Here is a 22,833-nt window from a genome sequence, read left to right on the forward strand (position 1 = left end):
AGTTTGATGTGAACTTTCTTAATTGTGAGTGATAATGTGTTTATTGAATGTTAGATTGTTGTCTATTGTTATACCAAGTAGTTTTGTTTGGTTAACTGGTTCTATTATAGTGTCATTAGTGGAGTAGATGGAGAGAGGAAGTGGTTTTGCTTTTGATTTCCTGTTACAGAAGATCATTAATTTTGTTTTGTTTGGGTTTAGGATGAATTGAAGTTCATGGCGCACCACGACTGTTATCCCACTCCACAAAGGGGAGCCACGACGAACCCCAGGAACTACCACCCCATTAGCCTGATGAGCCTGGTCTGCAAGGCCATGGAATGTATCATCATGGAACTCATAAACAAAGACATTGTAATCTCCAAACTCTGGACCCTACCCAGTTCAGGTTTGTAAAAGGCAGATCATGTCTCCTAAACCTGATTGACTTCTTTGAAGCAGTCACCAAAGCCATAGATAAGGGTAAGGTGGTTCACACAGCTTATCTAGATCTCGCCAAGGCTTTTGACACCACCCCCCACTCTGGAATTATAGATAAGCTCACTAAACTAGGTATAAATTCCTATGTCACAAGATGGGTTGCCAACTGGCTCATGGACAGAACCCACGCTGTGAAAGTAGCAGACTCCAAATCCGACTTCAGACCAGTGACAAGTGGAGTACCACAGGGTTCAGTCCTGGGTCCTCTCCTGTTTGGTATCTACTTTTCTGAAGTACAGGCTAACACAGAAGGTCTTTGGCTAACAAAGTTTGCAGATGACTACAAACTAGGAGCCACAATCGAAACTCCTAACAATGTGGACATACTACAAAAGGGCCTCACTGAGACAGATGCCTGGTGTCAAAGCCATGGCCTGAAGCTCAATGCCAAAAAGTGTATTGTCGTCCCCTTTGGTAAAAACTCTGTACCCATGAACTACCACATAAGTGGTAGTCTACTTAATGCCGAAAGTGTGATAAGAGACCTTGGGTCACAGGTGGACAGTAGTCTCTCCTTTGATAATTACATTGCCACAGTGGTCAGAAAATCCTTCTACATGGCTCACCTCATCACAAAAGGTTTCCCATCCAGAAAAAAAGAGGTCATTGTTCCCCTCTACTCATCACTCATTAGACCCATTATAGAGTACAACACCCCTTTTGGTATGTACCTCACAAGACATCTACAACAACTGGAAAGGCCACAGAAATACCTCACAAAGAGGATTACTGGCCTCAAACAGATGCCCTATGCAGACCGTCTCAAAAAACTCCAGCTTTACTCCGTCGCATATCACCTACTCAGAGACGATCTCTGGCTAACATACAAAACTATGTCAAACCCAGAGCTGTTGGACATGCTCCACTTAAAGAAATCCCAATCCCTCCAAGCTACACGCTCTAGGGACCTAAACCTTGTCACCACAATAAACAGAACATGCTGGAGGGATAGATTCCTGTCCCAGAGACTTCCCATACTCTGGAACAGACTACCTATTTATGTCAAACAGAGCTCCTCATTTGCACTCTTCAAGAAAAATCTTGTTGATTGGATGGGAAATAGGAAATTCTCCCCCAGGGATCACTTCTGTGGCTCTGTTCGACAGGGGCACAGGAAAATAATTTTCTTGGGTGGCGAAAGCCAGGGTACCTTTTTGGCTAGGCTTATATAGGCTCTGGGACTAATAGCCTAGTGCCTACCTATGAACCTATGAACCTATTTAGATAATTTTCAATATCTAGAAATTACTTTGCAGTTTATCTTGGAGTTCTTGGGGGGAGTGGGAGCAGAGCAAACAAGAGTAGTGTCATCAGGTGGTCTAGCAGCTGCTTATGGCTACATTTCTCTAAGATTTTGGTTAGGGGTGAGAGAATGGCAATGGGCTGATAATTAGACAGATCTTCAGATGGGCCTCCCTTGTGAAGGGGGATTATATGGGATATTTTCCATAGTATGGGGACATATTGCTCTGCGATGGAATGATTGATTAGGATAGATACGGGACAGGCGATGGAGCTTGCAGCAGTTTTTAAAAAGTCATTAGGGAGTTGGTCAGCTGCTAGACAGGTAAGTTTTTGTTTTGATACTAGTTTTTTGATCTAAGAGGTTTATATGGGTTTAAAACAGAAGTAGTTGAGTTTAGAGTTAGTAGAGGTAGGCACAGTAAGGGGTTGGTTAGATTTGTTGTTGTTTAAAAGTGAGGTGACAGTTGTAATGAAATGAGAGTTAAATTGGGATGCTATACATTCAGTGCTATTTGTTGTAGATGGTGCAGGGGTAAAGGTTTTGCCAGGGTTGAGGAGGTAATTAAGGTTTTGCCAAAAAATTTGTGGGTTATGTGTTTTTACTGACAAGCTAGAAAATAATTTTTTTTGTCAAATAATTTATTTTATTTATTTTTTATTTTCAGTTTGTTTGCCAGGATAGTCCAATTGGGCCTTGAAGAACCCATTTTCAGTGGAGTCCTGGGGAGAAAAGCTCCAGAAATACAAGAATATATGGATATAAAATACAATATACAATATCAATGCAATAAGTCAACAAGAATATAAGATAAAAATTACACAATTAAGAGGGGATTTAACATCAAACAAAGTGATGGGATGTCACTGGATTGGCATTATGAGATCCTAGTTAGTATGCTGAATTAACTTCAATACAGTTCCTAATATAATAATATAAAATAATATTTGCTTCTTAGTTAGGTTTCTTAGTTGTTTGTAAGAAGTGTGGTTTTCTGAGGTTTTGGAGGTTTGATAAGCAGTCCAGGCTCTATCCCTTTGTTTAATAAGAGATTTAGTATATTTGGTTATCCAATGTAGGTTTTTGGCTTTGGAGCAAATTTTTCTTATTGGAGTGAGGTTATTAAGGATGATGAGGAATGTATCATTAAAATATTGTACAGCTTGGTCTAGGAGGAGTGATTTTAGAGGTGACCAGTTGTAGTTTTGAAGTAGGGAATTTATTTTATTTAATTTAATACAAATTAATGAAGCTGAAACAAAGACAATAGCTGTAAGTTATGTACCCACATATGAATTGGTTCAGCAATATCCATATTTATGGGGACGCAATTAAATGAAGCATTTAGGAGTATGGATTACAAATGATTCTAGTGTGGCAGCTAAGGATATGTGGGAAGAGACTAAACAAAGATAATACAAAAACTGAGAAAATTGAAGCTTTGTTATGTGGATATGGATAGTAAGATACAAGAAGTTAAAATGTTTTTAGTCCCATAGTCTTTTACTCAGGTCAGGCATATTTTTTATCAACCAGAGAAATTGTGGATAGCAATTAATAAAGAGCTGATGGATTTATCTGGGAATGGATGACAGCAAGAGTTAAGTGGGATAAGTTGATTCTTCCAGTAGAACAGGTCGGATTGGGATTACCCAGTTTGAATGGGTATTTCAGAGCTACAAACGTAAGGCTCCTATACATAGGAAAAGCAGAAAGCTATAATTCAAAGTGGAAGGGATGATAATGAAACAGGAGAAAGCTCAAGAAACAAAGAGAGAATGGGATTTTGGATGCAGGTCTTTAAGGAGGATAAAAATTATGCAGAAGATTATATAAAGTAGCAGAAAGTATCTAAGAACTAAGGCAACACAGGAATAGAGAAGGAGAGTCTGCCAATAGGCATGACTGCAATTAGGGATATAGACAATAGGCAAAAGGGGGCTGAAATTTATTGGAGAAAACTGGCAAAGGAACCAGGGTATTGGGAACAAATAACTAGAGAGGGAAAGATGATAGAATGGGCAGACGTTAAGAATTTATTTGGAATTCAGGTTAGAGATTGCCTTCCGTATCAAGGATTGATATCAGAGTACAGGCAAAGAGAAAGAAATAGGGGGCCCTAAATGAAAGACCAGCACTGGTAGAGTTTTTAGTAGACTCTGGAACAGAAGCTGCCATTAAAAAAGGAATAATTAGTACAGCATATAAAATATTGCATGATAACTCTAGGAATCAATCAGAGGAGGTTAGAAAGGACTGGGAAGAGAGACTGGATAAGCAATTCACAAAGAAACAGTGGGATGATATATGCATATCTTTCACATATGCAACAAAAACTAGAAGATTTAGGATTTTTGCTTGGAAATGTTTACATAGATATTTTTATACCCAAACTAGACTCCAGAGAATTTTTCCACAGGTAGACAGCAATTGTTGGAGGTTTGGTGAGGGAGAAAGAGGTAATTGGGAACATATTTTCTGGGAGTGCAATGACTTGGCAGACTTTAAAGAATCCCTGCAGGATACACTGTTGGAGATGCTGGGTTGGCAGATTGGTGTGATGAGGGAGATTATTTTTCTGAGCTAAAATACAGAATTGGAATTGCCTAGATGTAGTAAGGGCTTGCTGTGTCTAATTATGGTGTCGGTCAAAAAAGCAATTACTAGAAAATGGAAATCAAAATCTAAACCAGCTGTACTAGATGTAGTGAATATAGTAACATAAATAAAATGACTGGAATTAAAATATTTAGAAAAGGGTAGAAGCAAACTACACAGGAAAATGGGAATTGGGGGAACAATACATACAGGGGAGGAATGAGTTTTAAAAGAAGGCAGAACTTAAATGAGTTATGTAATGTTTGACTGAAAATGATTGGGTAGATTATAATTGATGTTTAATGTTTGCAACTGGGAGTGTGTCAGTATGGTTTGTGATGTACCATGCTTGCAGCTAGGATTGTGTCGGTATGGTTTGTTTTCATTTGTTTAAATGTATGATTGCCTGTGTTGTAAGTGATGGTTTAATAAAGTTGTTTCTTGTTAAAAAAGCAGGAATTGAATAATTTATGTAATGTTGCTTAGGTTATATGATATATAGCAGTATATGTGAAATATAATGTTTGTTATGTTAATATATAAGGGTAAATATGAAATAAATATTGTCCGTTTGAGACGCTTCCCCTATAAAGCTCAATAAATGTCAAATGTAAAGGTGGGCGAGCGATAAGGCAGAATGTCCACTATTAAGTGCAATGTCAAATTTATTTTAATAGTGGACATTCTGCCTTATCGCTCGCCCACCTTTATGTTAATATATAGTTTGATTACTTATACATGAATGTAAATATGCTAATGTCACAAGTGATAAGTCAGTAAATGTGTTTAAAAAATCAATCAAAGGAGGTTAGAGAAGGTTGAGAAGAGATACTGGAAAGGCGATTTACAAAGCAGGACATCTGTATGGCTCCCAAGTGTAAAACAAAGTCCAGGAGTTTTAGGATTTTTGCTTGAAAGTGTTTGCATTTGTATTTTTATTCCACAAGCAAACTTCAGAGAATTTTCCTTAGCTAGAATGCTGGAAATATTATGGGAAAGACAGAGGTAATCATGAATAGTTTTTTGGAAAGTAACAATGTGTCAGAATTTAAAAATTTGCTGCAGAATACTTTGTCAGAAGTATTGGGGGATACAATGGTTGCAATTTAGGAAATTATTTTTTTTAGCTGGTACACCGGATCTGAATTGCTCAGATGCAGTATTGGCTTACAACGTTTAATGCTATTGCCTGCCAAAAAAGGAATTACAAGAAAATGTAAGTCAAAAAATAAACCACTTATAAGTGAAGTACTGATTATTGTAAAGGAGATAAAAAGATCTGGATGTGGGATCTTTAGAAAAGTGAATGGACACATTACATAGAAATAAATGAAATTTGTGGGAAGAATACTTGCAGAATGCATGAAGATCAATGTTGAGGGTTAGGCCTGAATTTAAGTAATGGCAGGAGATGAGCAATTCAGGTAATGCTGAAGTGAATGAAAATTGTTTAAAAGAAAACTTACATATACCAAGTTAAAATAACAAAGGAGATGTTATTTTGGTTTCTTTTCTTTTATGTTACGTTTTATAAGAAGGGAAGGAAGTCTACTAGGTCATCTGTGTACAGCAATAATGGTAGATTAGGTAGTTCCAAGATGAGGTGATTGACAAAATGCATAAAACACAAATGTCCCATAAGACATGTGGAACTCCACTGCATGGTGGTAATGGTGGCATTGTGCAGGCCTCAATTTTTACAAGAATAATTAGTGGGAAGAAGTAGCACCAGTTCTACTAATGGGGGTATGAGGAAATCCTGTTTTACAGAGAGTCTGAAAGCAAGAATTAATGATTTATACAGTGAAGTGCAAAAGCCAAGTCAGTAAAGGTGGTACCTGTGAGCCTGCCTCTGTCCCTAGCAGTAAGGGTGATTTTCAAGAATGCTTGACTTTGCAAGCACCAGATACTGAATAAGAATCACTATAGTAGCTGTAACACTGGACCTCCCTACATGGTGGTCTTAGAACACAATTGTTCATCCATACTAGGTATGAGATCCAACAAGAGAGGCCACCATACACGCAACAATGGAAGTTGTTTGTGCCTTGCCTGCAACTTCCAAAGCAGGCTGTCAGGGAGTTTGTGTAGGCCATAATCCTGCCCTGGTTGGATTATGTGAGCCCTAATGCCACAGTGAGGTTCTACTGCACCACTACCCATGTGTGTGCGTGTGTGTACTTCTATACACATGCTAATGAGGGCTACCATCACCTCCTTGGTAGAACTAAGCCCACACCCCCTGGTTGGATGCAGTTGTGCTGCTTGCAAGCTTTCAAATGCAGGAGCCAGAGCATCAGACCACCGGTACACCACCACATCCCATCCACCCCAGGATGGGGAGCATGCATTGGTTGCTTATCCATCCTCCCACCCTTCATTATCAGGCTCCTCCAGAGCCAGAGCTGCAACTTGAACTCAGATTGTCTTTGTTAGAGCCAGGACTTTTATCTCTGCACACCATGGAGGTGGGAACCTACCACACTGCATTCTGACTAGGAGCTTCAGTGATGTCTATATCCACACTATGATACTTTCACTTTTGCTAAATTCAGTTATTTTCATATGTTACATTTCAAAAAATGCTGGCCTTAGAACCCTCATTGCACAAGTCTTTAGGTCAAGGGCATAGCTATGTGAATAAGTATCTCCGGGATTTATTAACACCTACACTGTGTAAACCATTTTGAGTGAACAAGCAACCCTTAGAACCCTCATTGCACAAGTCTTTAGGTCAAGGGCATAGCTATGTGAATAAGTATCTCTGGGATTTATTAACACCTACACTGTAAACCATTTTGAGTGAACAAGCAATGCAAGCATAACTCACAACTTCCTCCTAATGTTAGTTTTTTTTTTTTTTGCAGACAAATATAGAGAGGGTTTCATAAAGGTTACTGCAAAATGTAGACTACATGTACACTTAGTGTAATCTTTTTGAGTGACTAGAAAACATAAACAATGTGATAGGGGTGCTCTTGAATACTTCTTGAATACAGATCATATACATTTAGTGTAGGTGTTAAACAAGTAAGACTTTTTTTACAGAATTCCTAGTTGGCTATTTTTTTTTATGTTGTTGTTGTTGTGTCTTTTGGCTTTCCCTGGTTAGGGGTCGCCACAGCGGAACTCCGGTCCGCTAATGATTTGCAGTAGATTTTTACGTGCCGAGTTGCCAGCCCTGACGCACAACCTTCAACGAGGGTACGCCCATTCACGCATGTCTCCACACAGAAGATGCATTAGCTGAGAATCGAACAGGACGTCTTACTGTGAGCCGACAATGCTACCGCAGCATTTTTTTCTTATGTATGTCATTTAATTTATTTTTCAGTAGTGAAACAATAGCTGTGTATAAATAAATGCTGCTTTTGGGGTGCTACACTTAAGTGAGGGCCTAGCGGAGGCCCGAGGAGAAAAGCTCCACAGTTAAAATAAACAGACAGTAGTTACATTGGATTACATAGCAATTAACAATTTAACATAGCAATTACTTACAACATATTTACAGATGAAGAACATAGTACATCAGAAGACAACTAGAATCTTTATCTGTGAAGTGCAATGCAAGATGGTGTAATTACAAACATCTTTGGCTGTGCCTTATTTAGCTGGTCTATACATCTAGTCAACACACTGCACATCCATCAGGGGCAACATGGGAAGAGAGCAGGCACTCCACTTTCCCACACCCACAATTCATTTTTAGTAAATCTTAGGTCTGCAGTATGAGATGCTAAATCGTTTTTTTTTTCTTCTTTGTGATTTTTGCCCATCCTCCTACTCACCATTAAGCTACCAACAACTGAACACAGCCTAATCATTCCCTTACCTGGGAAATGCGCCCAGGAGCAGCCATGTTTTATGCCCTCACCGCATCACGACATGTTGCCAAGACATGCTCTGGTTTCCCTGTGATCCCCTACAAAATAAAGTGGACAATTCTTAATCGCCCACTTAATTCTTAATTGGATGAATAAAAGAGCTTCCCTGCACATAATCCAACGGTTACTATGTTTCGTTTTAAAGTTACTTACACCAGTAAACTCAAAAATGAGAAAATGATTTAGAAATTGCACAAACACTTAAAATGAGTGTCTGTGAATAAACTACAATTGATTGTATATTTTGTTTTGTGCTGAGTAACTTTCAGCGTTTTTAAACTGAAGAGTTAAAAGAAAACTGTATTTATCAAACGTTTACGTTACCTGAAAACAATAGCTGTTGCTGGATCTGTATTTTGTAAGTTTGTTACAAAAGGTGAGAAATAAAAGACGATTAAAAATGGGTAACGATGCACATGGGGTGACTGTAAATTGTGATTGTAACGGGCGATGATCCATACTGTCATATGGTTTCTTTAAATAAATGACCACGAAATCAGAGTAACAATGACTGCACAATACATGCCCTTTGTTGTATCCACTTTAGACAACGCATTTTATCTGTCCTAATGAGGACCGAGATTCCAAAGGACATGCACTTATGTAGCTGTTATTTGCTATACACCGAGATTCTGTAATTTTGCCAATTGCAGATCCATCCTTCCATGGTTTTGGCATGAAAATCGTGGCAGTGGTCTTTAAAAAACAGAGGAGCACTTTTTTCTTATTTTTCAGAAGACTTTGAAAATAGTTACCCCCCCCCAAACAATGTTACCTATAAAAACAATGTGGTGCACCCCCACTGTAAAAAAGGAGAAATGTTAAATCTGAAGGCCAACATTGCAAAAAAGGTACATTCTTCAGTGCTGCTACAGCTGTTTGTTTTCAAAGGTGGGATAAGTACTACGAAGTTGTAGACGGTCTCAGCTTGGGGTTACCCAACAAAATACGAAGCACCAGCACCTTGGCAGCACCGGCTTCACAGTTGTTTTAAACTCTGAGAAAATGTCAAACTCCCAGACTTTCTGTCACCAGTCGCGGTGACGTCATCGGCTCACAGCAAGACTTTGGCTTGTAAGATACAATGTATCCATCCGCCGAAGAACCTTAACAAGTAAGTTCCAGAGTTCGAGAACGCCGCCTGTCACTCTACTAGGGCAGTCAGTACGGTAGCTGTACAGTGTATGTGATAATAAAGGCGCCTGTTCTGTGTAGTGACCACATACCTACCTAGTCTTATTATGCCAGTGATATTTATCCTGGACTGCAGCAGAAACCATTTTTTTTTTCTTATGCATCATGATCTGGCATTGCAGCAGGTAAGGCAGCTCCACTTGTGTTTGGGCGATACTTTGTAACAACGTTTCCATATGTTTACACATCTAGAGCTGCCGTGCAGTGGGGCACTGGTATCTTTTTCTCATCCAGTAAAAATATCTCAAGCTGAAAAAAAGACTTACAATAAAGACCAGCTAATCTTTATATTAGGCATACTCATAATGACATTTTACAATGCCAATAAGTACTCCAGCGTCCACATTATTTCCCGTTGGTGCTGATTTAATGGAGCACGTGTTTTGGATCACTCATCTTCAGAAAATAAATAATAGCACTGATGTGAACTTCTTCACCCAGGAATAAAGTAACAAATGAACAATACTGCATTACTATTGGTATGCTTACTTACAGTCCATACTGAGGTAAGTGGTCTGGTTTGTTCCTTCTTTTTAGACACAGTCCGGGTCAGATATCACTGACATTATGCTTTTGTTTACACGTAGGACAGATACAAACTTTTGCACAATATTACGGTTATATACAACAGTGTATTTCATTGTTTTAAGCAACTGACGTCGCTGCACATACAAGCAGCTTAATAACATTGTTTTTGTAAAGGTGTAAAGAAAATCTGTTTTAAGCAGAAATAATTTTCAAACAGAAGAGGTTTATGTGGCTTATCTCCCTTGTGTACATGGGTACACGCTCAGTAATTGAAAGTTGAGGACTGGACTTGAGGTACTTTAAGGTACTCTTCCTAGATATGTGTGTTATGGAATTCAATTTCCAACTTGAAAAGATGATGTCCGATGGCTTAAGTTTTCTGGAAAGCTCGTCGTTAGGGTTACCACTTGTCCCACTGTGCGAAGGACAGTCCCTCTTTGGGCAGTTGTGTCCTGCAAAAAAAATTATAAATGGCAAATGTCCTGAAATTTTAGATCAAATTTATTTTCTATATTTTATGTAATAGTTGCATAAAGCAGTTATTCTGCATCTGAAACACCTAAATGTTATAAGAAACAGGCTATAACTAAAATGCTACAAGAATAAGCTTTTATTTAGGCAAAAAGTTCTGTCCTTTGTACCATACGTGGCTATATGTTGGCCTGCAAAATCTGATGTTTTTGCACCACAATTGTCCCACTTTGGGCATTTGAAAAGGTGGCAACCCTACTCGTCGTCTGTAAATAAAATAACTGGCGTTGTTTTTTTGGCTAAATCGACGCTGATTTAGTGCAACGTTTTGAATCACTCAGCCATATCCTTTAATGTCGGGCAGTTAAGAATTGCGCTTAAACCTGGCACGGTTCACAAATTCAAAAGGTGTGCAAGGAGCGCATTTCTTACGGGATCAGCCATAGCTGTGAACGAATGAATCATGGACAGATTTTAACAGAATCAGGGACAAATCCAGAACTAGTAAAGGACAACGATGGACAGATTTAAAATAGTAATACTATTAACCTGAGACATTGACAGAAAAAGAGAATAAGAATTACTATATTTTCTGAATTAAAACAAGTCTATAATTGTCATTATTTGTTAACTAATGTATTACCTTTTCTTCAAAAGTCACTAATTTTAGGAGGGGAATAAGAGGGACAGGTCTAAAATTTGACTCAAATCAGGGACAGTTGAGAGGTGTGGGATCAGCTAGCAAAACTTTTAGATGAGGAAAGTGGGCTGCTATACAAGCGTTTTTTTTAAGTATTTAAAAGAGCTTATGTTTGTTATCTTATTAGATACACGTTTGTTCAAATGGTTACTTTACGCACTTGTTCAGTTTTTAACCTGGAAGATGCCTGCTTCTTTCACTGCATGTGGCTGCATGCAGCAATACTTCAGTGGTTGTGCCACGCCCCTTCTGCTTTCCAGACAGACACACTACTCACCCCCTCCTTCCTCGTGCGGGCCAAGACATCCAGGCATGCCTGTAATTGGGCGACTTCCAGCACGCGGACGGATTCTTTCTTAAGGCTCTGGGGCTCCCGCCTGGCTGACGCCGGCCGGCGGGCTGCTGCTGCTGCTCAGCTCTGAGGTCCTGTAGACACTTAGCAGGAATACAAGGAGCTTGCAGTTCCACAGCAGGTAAGGAAAGCAGCTCTGCTGTATATTTATGTTTTTCATAGTTCACACATGGAGTTATTCTTTAGGATTGTGGTCATTAGATGCACACCTGCGTTATCACTGAAAACTGCACGGCACAGTTTAGCTTATCTCTTGAGATCTGAACCGCCACGAAGTTCTGAACTTATTTAAAGGAAGAGGTCTGTAATTATAAATAGGTCGCTTGAGGTTTGTAGTTATGTGTTGAGGTTCACTGTAAACCGCTTGCATTCTTTGTGGGACAGGTGCCACCTGATAAAACATCTGAAGGTAAGAGTTTTTTTATATGAATGTTATACTCTGGTTGTCAACTTTTAAATCCAAACAAAGGCAAATCCCAACCTTTTCTCTAACCATAAATGTGAACATTTTGTCACCAGATGTAGGGATAATGCAGACGAGCTAAATAAATAATAAAAGTAATTAGGGAAATCTACATAAGGCACGCTTTTCAAATAGTGATACAGTTAACAATGTAAATTCGGATATGTTTTCTGGTGTAAAAGAAGCGTGCAGCTGTAATGATTATCAGTATGCGCTGACTGTAACATATCACCTTTACAATAACCAGTTTAGGGATGGAGCAAATTTTTGAGCTAAAATTAGTGACGGTCCTGAAAATTAAACAGAGTTGAGAACTGTACGTCTAAGGCGTCTAGACTAGATGACAGTGCCCTGAAAACGTGTTTATTTGGATAAAGTATGCTGGCAATTAAAATGGAAGGTATGATTGCTACATGTTTTGAAAAGCTGCAGCCCTGTATGTCATGTGCCTGTCTGGGTGCTTCGTATGTATTTCCGTTCTTGCGTGGGTGTTGAGAATTGTCATTGTTTCAGGTTGTTGAACAGTAGTGAAATGGGACGTTTGCTCAGATTGTGTTGCAAGCCCCATCAGCATTCTTCCAAGTTCACATGCGGTACAATGACTCAGGAGGTGGAGGTAGTCATGACTTTCCTCCAGGGGCAGCAGGGATGACAGTGCTCTGGCATTGTTAAAGCATGTCGTAGCTGGTGGAGGGGGAGGGGGAGGGGGGGCTTCTTCCCTGTAGTGGGGTTTTCATGTCTCGTTGATTAGTTTATTGAAGAGATGATATATGCTGGAGACAGGGTGACGCCAGTATTGTGATCAGGAGGCGTGGGAGGGGTATTTCTCATGCCAGTACTAGTTTTTGAAGCGAGACCTTCTCTCAGCATGCTTTCTAATAGAACTGTGTACAAAACAGCTTGTTATCATTTTTTCAAGTCTTCTTGACAGTCTGTTTTACAATATGCATTCCTTTTTGCCGGCGCTGTTTGTTCTAAAGAGAGCCCGTTTGAAAAAAAATGAAATGTATACATTGGGTTTTAGTGAATAAAACAAATATGCACTTTAGAGTTTTGAATTCCTTAAAATAACTTCGTTAAGAGTTACTGCACATGAAGGTGAATTTGACAGCAGGAATAATCATTTGCCAATATTCACTGAAGTATCTACTCAGTTTGCATTTATTTGTCTATTATTTATTAGTTAACTGAGAAGCTCTGCCTGGGTAGAACCTATTTAAAGTGGGCAACTGAGGACAGAAGCATCAGGACCATGGAGGATGGCCTAATGGTTAAGGCATTTGCCTTACAAACACAAGGTGCAAAGTTTGAGTTTCACAAGGGATAATTGGCTAGGCTTACAATGGCTCGCAAGGGCAGTTAGCCTAGTACTAACCTATGACTAAGTACAAGAGTGCAAATACCTGCATTTGGCTTGCAGACAACCAGCATGCAGCGTATGGCAGCATCTGCTTTATGCATCACTCTTGAATGCATTTTCAGATTTATAGAGGTAGGGTGGTACTGTGATTAATATAGCCTCATTGTTCGTAGCTATCTGGTTTGGTTCCTGGTTGGGTTGCCCATTTGTATGGTCTATATACTGTCACTGTGAGTGCATGGATTTTTACCAGGTGTTGTGGTTTTATTTATTAACCAGAACATCCAATCAACAGCTGGATGGATTGTGTGAAAGAAGATAGTCTGGCATGGCATTTGATGAAGGCAAAAGGAGAGTGGTACAGATTCGAAAGAGATGGCAACAGTTGACTTGACACCCTGACCCCCTGCAGAAAAAATAAATGGAAAATGGGGTTGAAGGTGATGATGATGTTGATGTAAGTGGTTTAATCCTTACATGGCTTAGTGGTAGGTCATACAGACTAATGTTATCTTCTTCAGTCACAGCACAGGTCTGCAAGAGAAAGGGAGTAGTCCACCTACTAGATTGTTGTAGGGAATTGAGAAGAAAACATGATACCCAGAGAAAACCCACACAGTCAATAGGCGAGTGTGCAAACTCCATACAGCCATTGAATGGAAGATGGACTGAATGATGGGCCCTGGTGCTATGAGGCAGAGATCTTGGCAACATATTTGCATCTGTGTAAGCATCTGTCTGTGTGTCTCCTGTGATGGACCAACCTCCTATTCTAGATTGCCTCTTTGCCTTTTAACTATTGGCGACCAGGATGAGTGTTGGCTCCTATCTTCCCGAAAAATTAGGACAAGAGAATGAATAATGAGAACACTACTTGCATATGCACATGTTTAATTAATTTAGTGAAGCATAAACATTCTGTTTGGGAAGACACATTCTTAACCTCTTGAAGCCATAGCGTCACACAGCCTTCAAAGGACTTTACACAACTTTTGTAAAACACTTTAAGTACCTTCCCAGTTAAGAATTAGCAGATCACAAAGCAAAATTCATGGAATATTCTGATTACATACTACGTTTTAAGATTTTTCTGAACCATTTATTACATATATTCATAGTTCTCAAGTGTGTCTCATTATTAGGGGAGTGGGTTTGGTATAATTGTAAAGGTCTTCACCTCTTAGGCCCAAGATGCAGTGTCTCATTATGACCTCATGTTATTGGCTGCATTTAAAATAGTCCTTCAGGGTACTTAGCCTAGTATTCCCCAAGGAACATTTCTCATCTTCTGACTTAAAAAGACTGTGCTCCTTTTTGTTTCACATTAGAAGGGTGCATTGCACATTCATTGTTAAGAACAACGAATAATACCATTGTGAATAAGGCTGCGAGCTTCTTAGTTGGAGGTGTTGGTATACTCTTATTAAGTTTTCCAGTTTCTCCCATTTGTTCCACAGTGTAAGAGGAAGGTTGAAAGCCATTCATGTATTTCATTTGTAAGCATTTTTCTTCCACCACAGTTCAGGGTTCAGAATATATGAAGGAAGTTTCATCATTAAAACCGACAAGATGCATACTTTGTTATATGAAATAACCTTGCTTAAGGGAAGTCTTTTGTGAATGTAGTGCATTTTCCCTGTAGGCTGAGATGTCATTATGGATCTGTTTTGTCACTGAAAAGTCAAAGTAGAGTGTTTTCTGTTAATATCTGCAGTTACAAATATGCGTAAATATCTGTATTATGAGTAGATAGTTTTTTTTACTAACATGCAAAGAGCGATTGTGTATGTTTACAGCACCAGTAGTCAGGCTAGCCAGTGCTGTCATGGCATCTGTCAGGGGGTAACGAGAAGGCAAAAGCAGGATGGGAAGAAATGAGTAGAAGGATGGACAGCTGGGGAGAGACGGGCATGAAATAAAGATATAAAGGAAACAAGGAATCAAGGTTAATGGATAAGAGGGGAAGGAGCCATGAATGGGAAAATTAGAAGAGTAGAAATCTAGAGAGATTGTGACAGAGGAAACAGTCAGATAGTAGTATAGTTTTGGCTGTAAGGGGTGAACTAACAGAAGCAGAACATATCAGGCAATAATTTACTTATACTTACAAGACCAGGTTGTAGACTGATGCATTTCAGTGGCCTACACAAAGCTTGTGTTTTAGGAAGTTGTATGCAACTTGGAGTAATATTTGTTTCTCTTCAACATTCATGGATGTGAGAAACATTTTTATATTTCAAAATTGCCTTGTGAGATTCTTGGACAGCTACTTAATATCACCTGGCTTCAGGTTGTGTCTGAAAATGGTGGTTTGTGTTAGCCCACTCACCTATTTAACAAAAGAGTAAATTAATAAATAAATAGTAATACAATCTCCATCTCAATAAAAAGATGTCTGAAAATTATGTCTAATGGCCAGGAATACTTAAAAATATAAACCAGTCTTTGCTTTAATTAACAAATATGAGGATATTTTTTATCCAGACACAATGTAGTATTGTATGTATTGCTGCATGCTTGTTAAATGTCACAGCTTAATCTTGTAACTATTTTATTTTTTTTTATTTTATGTATTTGTCTTGGAATTTACATTTCATCGCATTTATTTTCTCATGATCTGCTAGTTGTTCAAGTCATTTTGTAAGGAAACTGAGATTCACAGCTTGTTCAGATTTTTCCAGTGAGAAGCAAGTCACCTTGCCAAATAGCTTTGTGTCATTGCAAGGATAATTCTAGAATTTGCTAAGGTAGCAGACTTTTTAAGGTTTTAGAATTATTTCATCAGCAGATGGCCATTGTGGAGGGAGGTCTGTGTGTTGTAAGAGTGAATTTCCTCTGATAGAAGTAGTCTGCACTTTTCTTGCTCTGATGCAGCTTTAGTGGTGATGGGGTGGGGTGGATGAGTTTTCTGACATCACCTTACACTGTGTGTGTGTGTGTGTGTGTGTGTGTGTGCGCATTTGTACATAAATGCTGCAGTCCTGTGAAGTGTATATGCAAAGCAGGAAAAGCAAGCCTGGTGTTTGCTCCCTGCACTGTTGACTGCAGTTCTTTTCCATCATTTCTTGACTGCTTGTGTTTTATACTCCTAAAAGAACCGTGCTGTTTACTGGCATGTAATTGTACATATCCCATACTAGCAGTACTGTCGATCTTCAGTCCTGATGTTGTCGTAGTGTCCAGTGGTAGTAGCCATGGCAGTAGCAGATTTACCTACCATTTTGTTCTTCAAGGGTAATACCGGTTGGTTTATGTACACAATGTGCATTTTTTTGTCTAGAATTATTACTTTATGGCTTTCTTGTGCAGTATTTGCTTGTAACATTCTCTTGAATCTGCACAGCTTGTTTGTTTACTGTGTAGTAAGAAGCCTTAATGTTTAATAATATTTTTCTTTATTCTTTGCCTGTAATATTCATAGGAGTCTACACTATTTGTTTGTGTCTTTTGTATAGTGTGGGTCTGTACTCCCTTGTAATCATTCTTCTAGTTGTTTTTTTATCACTCCTCTGGTTTTGAGACGTCCTTTGTGTCAGTATATTTTCATGCTGAGGTTGCTGACCACCCACATGAGAGCTGCTGATTCACCATTAGGGATGGGATCAGCTGCTGGAACCCACAGGATTTTGAGTGACAGATTTCCACTTGTTTCACCTGGCAGTTGTGGGGTATTTGCTGGCTTCTGTATGTGTGAATTTGGAGAAAGTTATGTCTTTGTGATGATAAAATACTAAAAAAAGTTGATTGAGACAACTTAATTTAGAGTAGGTAAACTTGACTGTCTGCATAAAATACTAGTCCATCTCTGACATAATCTTCTTAACAGTATAATGAATGTGTTATGCCTGGTTTCTGAGGGAGCCATCCACAGTTTTGATCTCAAGGAAGTTAGTTTTTCTTCTGTGCTAAATTGCATTATATTATGATTTTGTTTCTTATGTTGCTATATTGCTTTTGTGTTTAAGCTTATTGTGTTTTTATCTAGGTGAATGTTACTGTTTAGATCATGTAAAGTTTCAGTTTATGAAATCACATCTTAACTCTACAGAAGTGTGTTGTAGATTTTATGCAGTTGCCCATTTGCCCTACAAACTGTGTTGAGGCTGAAAAGGGTCTAGGACTAGTCTCATCAACCTGGTTATCAAACAAATAAATAAAATGGATAAATATTGTGCATAAGACCGAGAGAAGGTGAATGTGGTCCTACAGCTATGTCTTGCTTGCCTTTCCCCTTTGTAACATGGTGCACGCTACAGTCTGGTAGGTCTTTCTGGGTTCCACTGATCCTAACTTGTGATGTGGGCTCTGTGTTCATAGGTTCATAGGTTCATAGGTTCATACTAGGCTATCTGCCCGAGGGCATTTACAAGCCTAGCCCATCGTTTTGTGGCTTAGGCCACCCCTTTAGTATGGGGAACTATACCCATTATTTTTCTGTGCCTCTGTCGAGCAGTGACACTGAGGTAATCCCTGGGGTATATCTGCGATCTCCCATCCATTGGTCAAGATTTCTCTTGAACAAGGCCAGCGAGGTGCTCTGCCTCACATGTACCGGGATTTTGTTCCACAGCATAGGGAGTCTTTGGGTGATGAATCTATCCCTCCAGCACGTCCTATTAATAGCCGTGTCAAGGTTTAAGTCTCCGCCCTTGTGGCTCTGATGGATCTAGATTTTTGAGGTGAAGCATATTCATCAAATCTGGGTTTGACATGGCCTTGTATGTTAGGCAAAGGTCACCTCTGAGCAAGCGGTGGCGACTGAATAGAGCTGGAGTTCTTTCAGTCGGGCAGCATAGGACAGATTTTTGAGACCCTTTATCCTTTTGGTGAGGAACTTTTGTGGCCTCTCCAGCTGCTGCAAGTGTCGGGTCAGATACATTCCGAATGGGGCATTGTACTCAATCATTGGTCTGATGAGTGATGAGTAAAGGGAGACTATGACCTCCCTTGATCTAGATGAGAATCCCTTCATGATAAGGTGGGCAATGTAGAAGGTCTTCCTAACTACTTTAGCTACATGGGTGTCGAATGACAGACTACTATCAACCTGGGTCCCCAGGTCCCTGATAACTTCTTCTGTGCTCAGTGGATTGCCACCTATTTGGTAGCTAGGGGTAACCTTGTTTTTCCCGAAGGGTATGACTATGCATTTTTGGCATTTAACTTTAGGCCGTGGCTCTGGCACCAGTTATCCGTTTCTGTGAGACCCTTCTGAAGGATATCTGTGTCAGATGTGTTTTCTACTATGGTGCCCAGTTTGCAGTCATCTGCAAACTTTGTCAGCCATAACCCTCCTGTGTTTGCTTGTACTTGGAAAAGTAGATGCCAAACAAGAGTGGGCCCAGGACTGAGCCCTGTGGGACACCACTTGTGACAGGCTTTGAGTCTGACATGGCGCCAGCAGCTCTGACCCTGTGGGTTCTGTCACTCAGCCAGTTTGCAACCCATCTTGTGATGTATGGGTTGACATTTAAGCTGATGAGTTTTTCAATGATACCCGAATGGGGTATTGTATCGAAGGCCTTAGCCAGATCGAGGTAGGCTGTATGGACTGCCTTTCCCTCATCAATGGCTTTGGTGACTGTTTCAAAAAGTCAACCAAGTTTAAAAGGCATGATCTGCCTTTGACAAAGCCAAACTGGGTTGGATCCAAAGTCTGCAAATTCCCTATGTCTTTATTTATGAGGTCCATTATGATCCTCTCCATGGCTTTGCAGATAAGGCTTGTCAAGCTAATGGGCGGTAATTTCCAGGGTCGGTGGAGGCACCGCCTTTGTGAAGTGGTACCACAGTTGCAGTGCGCCACTCCTGGTGCGTATCCAGAGGTAAGACTTTGATTAAACAGCTGTCCTAGCTGTGGGTTTAATTCCTCATTGAGTTCATGGAGCACACAGCCGGGGACACCATCAGGTCCCATGGATGCTGTGTTTTTTGCTTTGGAGAGAGCAGTTCTCACTTGGGCGCTGGAGATGTTTGGGGGGCTGCAATTGTTTGGTATAGATATCTCTCCTTTTGGGGGGGGGGAGAAGTTTGCACTGAACCTGTCAGCCAGTATGTTGGCAATGTCTGTAGGATCAGTAATCTTCACATCATTTTGAACTAGATCTGAGCATATCTGGGAGTTTCCTCCCAGGTTTCTAACATAGCTAAAGAAGGCCTTATGATTGTCTTTTGAGTCTTTAGCTATTTTTCTCTCGAAATTTGCTTTGGATGATTTTATGAGAGCTCTTAGTTTTTACTTATAGTGATCAAGGGTGTCTTACCTTTTAAGGATTTTGCTCTATCTTGTAGTAGCTTCCTCCTTTTGTTGTAGAGTTTGTTTATGGCTGGGGTCCACCAGACTGGATGCTTGCCTTTGGTACAAAGAGTCTTTGTTTTGCTTGGGATTGCCTTATCCATGCAGTCCTGCAGGTGCTGGTAGAAGGCATTTGTAAGTGATTCAGCGGCTTGAGTACTGTTTTCCGCTGCTCGGGGCCTTAAAGGAGACCACACTAGTCTTTAGAAGTGTGAAGTCGGCTTTTGAGAAGTTCTTTACTGTGGTCTTTTTATTTCAGGTGGGGTGGGATGAGGACCTCCAGCGAGATTAGTTTGTGGTCTGATCTCACCAGTGAGGGTACACCTCCGGTGTTGAACATTGTGCTCCCATGTTCGTGATGATGAGATCAAGTATGTTATCTCCTCTTGTGGGGATGGTGACTAGTTGTTCCATGGCATTTGAGTTTATGAATTCCAGGAACTTTTGGGCTAGGGTGTTTGGGCTTGAGTAGTGTTCCCAGTCTATATTAGGGTAATTGAAGTCACCTAGTATGATGGTGTTTGGTGATACATTTATCCCCTCTAGTGTTTTCAGGAAGGCCATGTGAGGTTCCTGAGTTTGTGAGGGTGGCCTGTAACATGCTACAATTTGCAGAGCAGTCTTGCCTATGGTTAATTGCACCTGGATGGTCTCCGATGCATCGTGCGTTGCCACCAGTCTTGAGGTGTGGGTGTCCTTGATGAATATGGATACCCCCTCCTTTCTTGGTATTGTCCAGATTTTGGGGCGGAACGCATGATATGAGGTAAAACCTGATAGCGCCGGGTGCTCTCAGGAGCCTTGAACCAGGTTTCTGTCACAGCACAGACATCGATGTTCTCCATACTGAGAAGGGCCTCGAGTGCGTGCATTTTGAGATTTAGACTTCTGGCATTGAGCAGCATTACCCTTAGTTTTTTTCCTTTTTTGTGTTCTAGGGTGGTAGGTTTAGAATTTGAGCCTTGCCTAAAAAGGCACTATGGGGTGGCAAGAGCCTTTGCCAATATCCGGAATCCCAGGGGTGACAGGTGCAAGCCGTCCCTTGCGAAGCAGCGTGGCTTGTCCAGCATGTCATCCCAGGCAGACAGACACTGGATCCCCTTTGAATGACACCAGTGTTTAAGCCAATTGTTAAAGCTGATCATCTTATCTCTGTATTGTGGCATCATTCTTGGTGAAGGTAGGATACTGCTCAAGGTCAGGGTCATACCTGTCTGGGCTACATAATCAGAGAGCTCCTCAATGTCTCTTTTCATGTAGTCCAAGGAGGTACGTCTCAGGTCGTTTACACCAGCGTGGATAATGACTGAATCATATTTGTACCTGCTGTTGAGAGACCTGAGTGCTTGCGTTATGTGGCGGATTCTAGCGCCCGACAGGCAGCTTACTGTGACCTTCTCCTTACTCAGTCTGGTGAGCGGGACGTCAGTGTGTCTGACTATGGAGTCACCAATGACTAGTGTGTCTGGCATTGTGTTTGGCCTTAAGGGCTGTGACTGTTTGACACTCTGACTGTGAGGTCTATGTGTTGCAGGTGTTGTGTTCTGAGGTGGTGGTTGTTTGGGTGTCTGCTTTGGTGGCCTCTGCTGTTTTGGTAGATTTTTGATCAGAGCCTCAGAGTATGTCTTTGTGTGTTTATGTGTATGATTTGAGGTTGTAATGGTAATATGTGAGACTGGGTCTATAGTGTGTGTGGTAACCTTCTCCTCCTGACTGGTCTTGCCAGTCCTATGTTGAGAGAGCTCAGCCTCCAGTTTGGCCGTGTAGTTGCATCTCTCGCATGTATTTGTGTTTTGTGGGAGGAGGAGAGGGTTGTCTGTGTACATGAGGCAATTGTAACATTGCCTCAATATTCCCAGGTTCACCAGCTGAGCAGGAGAGGACACTAGCAACTGATCCCTCGACATGCTAGAAGGAATAGACAAAAAAAAACTTTAAAAAAGATTCCGGGGGACGTGGGTGACCGAGAAATGGGGGGTTGCCTTTTTGGGGTACTATCTATGACAAGAGTGCCGTATCAAGGTAATAAGTACTGTAGGAGCAAGTGCTACGTTTAACAGATAGAGAATAGTCTACTTGGAGTCAAGTAGAGATGATCTTTTTAATTATAGGATACGCTGATTAGATCAGTAGTATAGTTATAAAGTATACTTATAAAGTAGATATATGAATGTGTTTTGTTTTATTTGTTTGTTCTTTTGGGTTGTAGCATGCTGTGTTTCACTTTGTTTGCTTTCAGGTATGGATGTTTCCTTACTGCCTGGATCAATGGTGATATGAGTTTGTAAGGATCGGACCACTTCCAACTGCACATTATCAAATGAATGCATTAATTACAAAATCTTATTTCCATACCCAATTCATTGTGAAAGGAAAGACTAGTTCTGCAGATGTCTCTTTTATAACTTGTGTATCAGTTGCTATGATAAATACGGTAATGGTTTGCCATAACAATGTAATAGCTTATGAGGCTATGCCATGCATTAGTGTAAACGTTAGTCTGGGGGGGGAGGGGGGGGTTGACATCTGTTTGTCTTTGCGTACCAGTCTTGGCAGTAGCAACCCCCAAATCTGTTTTTTCTTCTTTAGGTCACTCCTTGACTACAGTTTAATGTTTCCCTGAACCCTGCAGCTGATTGAGGTTGCATTATGTCATTTCAAGAGTGTGTATTTTTTGATTTAGTCATTGTCTTTGTTGATTGCATAGGTGGGCTAATCGTGGGATCCTTTCCAGCCACAACATAGTTGCAGAAGCCAGCAAATTACGAAGTTAATGATTTGCAGACAAAGTAGAGTGTTAACATAACTAGCTACAGTTTACAACATTGTAGAACATACTAAAATGGTCAACATTACAGTACTACAGATTACAAAACATTAATTTATTTGTGTTGGGAGTACACTGATCAGCTTGCATTAGTGGTACAATACTGCTTTTTCTTGCATGTCAGCATGGCATCCATTCTAAGAGCAGGGAGGTAAGATTAAAGTATTAAAGGGGAAATGACAAAAGTAGGTTGTCAGTTGAATTAAGCGAATAGGAAGAACATGAAAAAGGAGTGAAGGGGAAGTAACAGAGGAATAGAAAAGCCTGCAAGTGTAGTGTTCTTTTATGTGCATATTTTCATGGTGGGTTTCCTACATTGAGATTTAGGCTACTTAGACAAGTTGGTAGTTTAAGTTTTTTTTTTTCAACATCTTTATTAACATCACATGTTACATAGTGACATGAGTTCACATTCGATTATTAAAGAGAAAACAAACC

The 22,833-nt window shown here is 40.2% G+C and overlaps 1 protein-coding gene across 3 annotated transcripts in view; it reads left to right on the plus strand.

The window, feature by feature from the left end:
• The first annotated feature begins 9,373 nt into the window (after nucleotides 1-9,373).
• Nucleotides 9,374-22,833, plus strand: part of SMAD9 (SMAD family member 9) — a 435,289-nt gene continuing 421,829 nt past the window's right edge. Inside the window, exon 1 of one of the 3 annotated variants that reach the window (XM_044073312.1) lies at nucleotides 9,374-9,905. The gene's annotated coding sequence lies outside the window, so the exon portion shown is untranslated. Of the gene's footprint in view, nucleotides 9,906-11,446; nucleotides 11,572-13,711; nucleotides 13,731-22,833 lie in introns of those variants that run through there. The other 2 variants (XM_044073309.1, XM_044073311.1) reach the window with 2 other exon arrangements.

Source organism: Protopterus annectens, chromosome 5.part1, assembly GCF_019279795.1.
Source record: "Protopterus annectens isolate FY-2018-M chromosome 5.part1, PAN1.0, whole genome shotgun sequence".
Taxonomy (NCBI): Eukaryota; Metazoa; Chordata; order Ceratodontiformes; family Protopteridae; genus Protopterus; species Protopterus annectens.